A 7102-nucleotide genomic window follows, 5' to 3' on the forward strand; every position below is an offset into this window, starting at 1 on the left:
CCAAAAAGTCGCCTCCATCAAGTTCCGCACAGACATATTTTTTCTGAATGCAAGCGAAGTTGCGATGGCTCTCACCTCGTGAGCTTTCACTTTCAGTAGTCTAAACTGATCTTCCTTACAGGCAACATGTGCCTCTGTAATAAGGCTTCTCAGAAAAAAGGAAAGAGCATTCTTCGACATGGGCCGAGTGGGGTCCTTTACGGAGCACCAAAGTACATCTTTGATTAGCCTTAAGTGGGTTCCTTCCTCTTAAGGAAAATACTTCATAATTCTCATAGGGCAAGAGTTCTTCAGGCTCTTCCCCTACTAGAAAAGATAAACTACGAACTTCAAAGCTCCTGGGCCAAGGGCGTGATGGGTTTTGCATTCTTTGCAAGGAAACTTGGAAGAAACGAACATACCATAGAATCTTCCTTAAACCCTACATTGCCCTCAATAGCTTGGAGCTCACTCACTCTTTTAGCTGTAGCTAGGGCCAAAAGGGAAGATAGCCTTCTTCGTCAAGTCCTTGAAAGAGGCTAAGCCAGGAGGTTCGAATCTAGACGATCCAAGGAATTGTAGGACTACGTCTAGATTCCAGTTCGGTACTACATGAGGACGCTTAATGGTTTCAAATGATCTAATAAGATCATGCAGGTCCTTATCATCGGATATATTTAAGCCTCTATGCCGAAATACCGCCGCCAACATACTGCGGTATCCCTTAATAGTTGACACAACCAGATGACATTCTTCTTTGAGGAAAATAAGGAAATCCGCAATTTGGGTCACAGAGGTACTGGAAGAGGAAATGTTCTTCCTCTTGCACCAACGTCTGAAGACATCCCACTTTGACTGGTATACACGCAAGGTGGAAGGTCTCCTCGCTCTTGCAATTGCTTTAGCAGCTGTTGCTGAAAAAGCCTTTCGCTCTGACCAAACTTTGGACAGTCTGAAACCAGTCAGACTGAGAGCGAGGAGATTTTTGTGGTACCTGTCGAAGTGGGGTTGTCTGAGTAGATCGCTCCTTAGCGGGAGCGATCTTGGAAGGTCCACCAACCATTCCAGTACCTCTGTGAACCATTCTTGGGCCGGCCAAAAGGGAGCGATTAAGGTCATTCTCGTTGAATCGGACTCTACGAACTTCTTGATAGTTAGCCCCAGGATCTTGAAGGGGGGAAACGCGTAGACGTCGAGTCCGTTCCAGTCTAGAAGAAGAGCATCTATTGCTACTGCCTCTGGATCCGATATCGGAGAGCAGTAAGGATCCAGCCTCTTGTTCTTTGACGTGGCAAAGAGGTCTATGTGTGGCCTGCCCCATAACTTCCACAGGCTCTGGCATACATCCAGATGAAGGGTCCACTCTGTGGGAAGGACCTGATCTTTCCTGCTGAGGAGATCTGCTCACATTCCTTTCTCTGCACGAACCTGGTGAGAAGCTTGATTCCTCTTTCTTCTGCCCACAGAAGAAGGTCTCTTGCTGTCTCGTACAGGAGAAGGAAATGCGTCCCCCCCTGTTTCCTGATGTATGCCAGAGCTGTAGTGTTGTCCGCGTTGACCTGCACTACCGATCTTCTGACTTTGGGCTCGAAAGCCTTCAGAGCCAACCACACAGCCATCAACTCCTTTCTGTTGATGTGCCAGGCTACCTGGTCCCCCACCCAGGTACCTGACACTTCGTGGTTCCCAGAGTTGCACCCCACCCCATGTCCGACGCGTCGGAGAACAACACCAGGTTGGGGGTCTGTGATTGAAGAGACAGTCCCTTCGCAAAGAGGTTGGGATCTGTCCACCATAAGAGATGTTTCTTGATGTCCTGGGATAACGACAGGGAGAACGTCAAATCCTGAGAACGACGACTCCAATTCCGATGAAAGAAAGAAATTGGAGCGGTCTCAGGTGCAACCTTCCTAGGGAAACGAATTGCTCCAGAGAGGAGAGTGTCCCCAGCAGACTCATCCACTCCCTCACTGTGCATACTTCTTTCCCTAAGAAGGTTGTTACTCTCTCGAATCCTCGGGCTATCCTTTCCTGCGAGGGCAAAAGCCCGAAAAAAAACTCAGAGAGTTCATCTGTATCCCGAGAATACACACTCTTGCTCGGGAATTAGTGATGACTTCTTGAAATTGACGAGAAGTCCCAAAGCCTTCGTCAATTCTAAAGTTACTTGTAAGTCCTTCAAACAACGATCTTCTGAATTGGCCCTTATTAGCCAATCGTCGAGGTACATGGATATCCTCACCCCTTTCAAATGAAGCCATTGAGCCACATTCCTCAAAATCCCCGTGAACACTTGAGGGGCCGTCGAGAGGCCGAAACACAGAGCCCTGAACTGAAAAATTTTCCCCCCCATCATGAATCTGAGAAACTTCCTCGAGGAAGGATGGATCGGTACGTGGAAGTAAGCGTCCTGAAAATCCAAGGAAACCATCCAGTCCCCTGGACGAAGCGCTGCCAGCACTGATGAAGGCGTTTCCATCGTGAACTTCTTCTTTTTCTACGAAGAAGTTCAGGGCGCTTACATCCAACACCGGTCTCCATCCCCTGAGGACTTCGGAACTAGGAAAAGGCGGTTGTAGAAGCCCGATGAATGATGGTCTGTCACTAGTTCGATAGCCCCCTTCTCCAGCATCTGATCTACTGCTAGATGGAGAGCTTGATTCATGATGGGGTCTCTGTACCTGGCCGTCAGTTCCCTTGGGATGGTCGTCAAGGGAGGTCTTTCGACGAAAGGGATGAGGTAACCTCTCCTCAAAATAGAAAGGGTCCAAGGATCCGCCCCTTTTTGGGCCCAGACTTCTGCAAACTCTAAGAGTCTGGCGCCCACCGTTGTTTGAAGGACTTGCAAGTTATTTGGGGGCTTTAACAGACTTGGCGAAAGTCTTACCCCTTCTTGAAGGTCTACGACCTCTAAACGTAGAGGTTCTTGATGAAGATGCCCCTCGAAAGGGTTCTCGAACACTTGCCTTTTCCTTCTTAGCCTTGGTAGGAAAGGAAGGGCGAGGTTTTCTTGCCGACTGTGCCAAAAGGTCCTGGGTGGCTTTGGCCGAAAGTGACCTCGAAATGTCCTGCACTCGATGTTTCGTAACAACTGAGTAGACAGAGGAGCAAACAGCAAAGAAGACCTCTGAGCATGGGGAGACCGACTTCGTTAAGAAGGAACAGTAAACCGACCTCTTCTTCACGATGCCGGCCCCATAAAGGGAGGCGATTTCACTCGCTCCGTCTCTTACTGACTTGTCCATACAAGACAAAACACACATAATGTCATCTGGTGAAATTGACTCTGGCACTTCAATTTTCTTGGCTAGGACTCCCAACGACCAATCAAGGAAGTTAAATACTTCTAGCACTCTAAACATACCTTTGAGCAAATCTGCCAATTCGTTCATTGCCCAAGTCGTCTTAGCAGAGTTAAGGGCAGTTCTCCTTGTCGAATCTACCAGTGCCGAAAAATCCGAATCAGCGAAGACGGTAGACCCAATCCTAAGGGCTCTCCTGTTTCGTACCAGAAACCAGCGCGTCCTGATAACTTCGAAGGAGGGAAAGCGAACATCGTTTTCCCCGCTTCTTCTTTGGAAGCCATCCAGGAACCAAAACTCCTCAGTGCCTTCTTCATAGAAAGAGTTGGCTTCATCTCACACAAGAAGAACTCTTCGCTGTCTTCGCCGTTGAAAAAAGTGAGTGAGGCGTGAGGAAAGGAAGGCGGAGCCCGCTTAGGCGTAAGGGAATCCCCAAAAACTTGTAAAAGTAGCTCTGTAAGCTTCTTGTAAGAAGAGACAGCAGCAGAAGTGTTCGGTTCCTCATCCGAACCTTCTAGGACGTCTTGTCGAGGCGAGCGCGGAAGATCCTTAGGTGACGAAGGGATCCTAGCAGGAGTTGAGCGAGAGGTTGGAGACGCCCTCTCTTAGAAGAGTTCACATCCACTGGAGAACGATGAGAAGATCTGGGAAGTATACGATGAGACTCCCTCTTCGAGGTTATACGGAATCTCAGCCGAAGGAGAGGTAGGCTCCTACTCTCCGAGAATTCTCGGAAACATCCGCAGGGCGCTTACGAGGAGGCGAGCGCCTACTATACTCTATGCACCTATCCTGGGGCGAGCGGCTGCCAGGAGAAGAGCGCCTATCGAGCAGAGCGCTTGCGCGGCTCTCCATACCTGTCCAGTTGCGTACGATCAACGGAAGTTCGACTGGAAGGCGAAATGCGCCTACTAGGAGAAGGCTGCTTGCGAGACTCTTGACGTCTAACAAGAGGGTAACATTCAGGAGAAGGGCGCTTCAAAACTAACGAGCGCCTACTTGGAGAAGGGCGCTTCCGGGATTCCTGGTGCCTACCAAGAGACAAACGGTCAGGAGAAGTGCGCCTAGAAGCGGGAGAGCGCCTACACGGAGAAGGGCGCTTGAAAGACTCTTGTTTGTCTGCCCTTAGGAGAATAAATCAGAGTATGACGCCTTAAAAGAGACGAGCGCCTACTAGGAGAGCTATGTGCAGTAGGCTCTTGGCGCCTACCTTGCGGGGAGCGGCTAACAGTAGGCCGTCTATCATGCACACGACTCCTACCAGACTCTAGATGCCTGTCAGGAGAGAAGTCACGATCCGATACTCGAGGAGAGTGACATCTGGAAGAAGAACGCCTACTTGTATAAGGGCGCCTTCTATAATCTTGAGGCTGCTGAGGAGAAGTCTCACGCGAGGGAGTTGAAGAAATCGCGTGATGAGCAGGTGCAGTGCGCTTACCGGAAGCGGGAATCCAATCTGGAGAAAAAACTTCTTTCTCCATAGAGCGTCCTACCGATGTTTGGCGCCTTGAAATTGAAAGAGAGCCAGGCGAGCGAGGGCGCTCACGCGAGTGAGGGCGCTCCCGCGACGAGGGTGCTCACGCGAGCCCCCACCTTCATACGAAACCTCCCCATATGAAGGAGAACGATCCTCTGAAGAGCGGCGCCTAGATCTCTTGATCGGAAGAGAAACGTCCTTCTTCCTACGTGATCTAACTGCTAGAGAGTCTGCTAGCGCCGTGATCTGAGCTTGAAGTCCCGCGAGTACTCTCGTAGGAGAATCTTCTAATTCTTCCTCGGAAGCAGGCGCCGAGCGCGGAGCGCGAGAAGAAGAACGATCACAGGATTTCTTGTGTTTCTTCGCCTCCACCGACGATTCTTCCGGGAAAACCTCCGGACTAGAAGCCAAAGGACTGCAGGGAGCCTTCCAAGCCCTCTTCAACGGGCGCGACGCATCCGGGAGTTCCAACCTCTCTTCGGAGAGGGAGACGACGAAGAGGAGAAGCATTGGCGTAGGAGCTCCTTCTTGTAGCGATCCGAGGCAGCCTGGGAGCGTACTTCGGATCTGCCGATGGGGACGCCTGACCGGTGGGGGCTCTCCCTAGCCCTCCTGCGGCTTTCGACTTTCCTACTCCACTGGAACTGGGAGTCTGGAAGAGGTCTAGGCCATAGAGGCAACTAAGGAGCCGGTCAGACGCACCCTCCACAACACTGGGGACACTGCACTGATCACTAACACTCTCCTTACCTTCCAACTGACGAATCTTCTGATCCACAGAACGATTCTTGGCTTTCAGAGCTGCCGCCTCCGAAGGCGAATCTCCGGCTTCGGTGCGGGGAGCCGGGGCTGCAAACTTGGAAGAAGGTTCTAATTCTACGTTAGTACTATTAGGATCCACATCCAACTCACTCATTCTAGATCTGCTAGAACTTCTAGAGGAAGCCTTACGCACTCTATCACGTTCCAACTTCCTAACATAAGAAGAGAGAGCCTTATATTCTTCTTCATTCAATCCCTTACATTCACTACAAGGGTTAGCAAACGCACAATCATTCCCCCTGCATTTCATGCAAACCGTGTGGGGGTCTACCGAAGCTTTCGGCAACCTCACCTTACATCCTTCATTCACGCAAACCCTAAACAACACCGAAGTTTTAACTACCGATTCTAGATCAGACATCGTTAAAGAAAATCAAACTCAAAATCAAACCGGTCCACAATCAGCGTATGCCAAGCCAAACAAAGCGAATACGTCACCAAAAGAAGTCCAAATTAACTCCAGGCAAGCGAGAATCGAAAAACTATCGAGAGGAACCGACAACAGTTGTTATCGTTCCCGCGACAGAGAAAAATCTGACAAGCTTACGGGAGTGGTTCGTACATCCGCCACCCAGCGGCGGGTAGGTAGACCACCTGACCTACCTGTCGCGTGTGCCGCGAGATTTGAAATTCTGTCGGGAACGTCGGAGACTATAGCTAAGTATATATCCTGTCAGGGAAGTTCATGTACAAAACTGAATTTGACATTTGAGCCAAACTACTAACAAAATCAAGAATACACAAAGATGAGGAGGAACAACAGGCATCTAATTAGCTACTGTACAAAGTTAATAGTATGTGCCATTGAATATATGTTATATTTGCATTTTTGGCAAGAAAAGGCTGCCTTCATGCATATAGCCTGTCCAAAAATTATCAACAAACAAAGCCTTAGTCATACACTGAGTACAGGCAGTCCCGGCGGTGGACACGGTTTTATAGGGCTTGTCTATCTCCCCAAAATTGGCGATTTATGGTGTCATAATGGGCCGAGTTCTGGTTATCAGAGTGCTTATGGTGCTGATAACCAGTTATCGGCGCCATAAGTTTCTGAGCATTGGTTAATGGCAGTTTTCGCTTATCAGCACAACCCAGGGAGCAAATAACCAGGGCCTGCCTGTATACCTGTAATGCAACTTGAATTTTATCGGACAAAAACATAAGGTAGCCTAGGCTAGCTACTGTTTACAAATACTACAGCAAAGGATTTTACCCTATGTTTTGCTTCTATAGATATTAGGTAGGTAGGTAGCTAGCTAAGGTAATGGTAACTCAGTCTAGCCTTCATTCTTTGAGACTACTAGGCTAATTTCCTGTAATTAGGTAAGTAGGCTAGGGATAGTATACTAGCTCTTAGTAGGGGGAGTGTAAAACGATGGTTACAAATTCTGCAGACGAACACAAAACTAACCTTTCCTAGAATGCAAGGGCCTGACCCAGCCAGATTTTACCTTCCTAACTTCACTTAGGGTGCCATGCTGACCTGAACGAAAGCCCCCTCAGGACCCTCAAAGTAACACTA

This window comes from Macrobrachium nipponense, chromosome 13 (genome assembly GCF_015104395.2).
Source record: "Macrobrachium nipponense isolate FS-2020 chromosome 13, ASM1510439v2, whole genome shotgun sequence".
In the NCBI taxonomy this organism is placed as follows: domain Eukaryota; kingdom Metazoa; phylum Arthropoda; class Malacostraca; order Decapoda; family Palaemonidae; genus Macrobrachium; species Macrobrachium nipponense.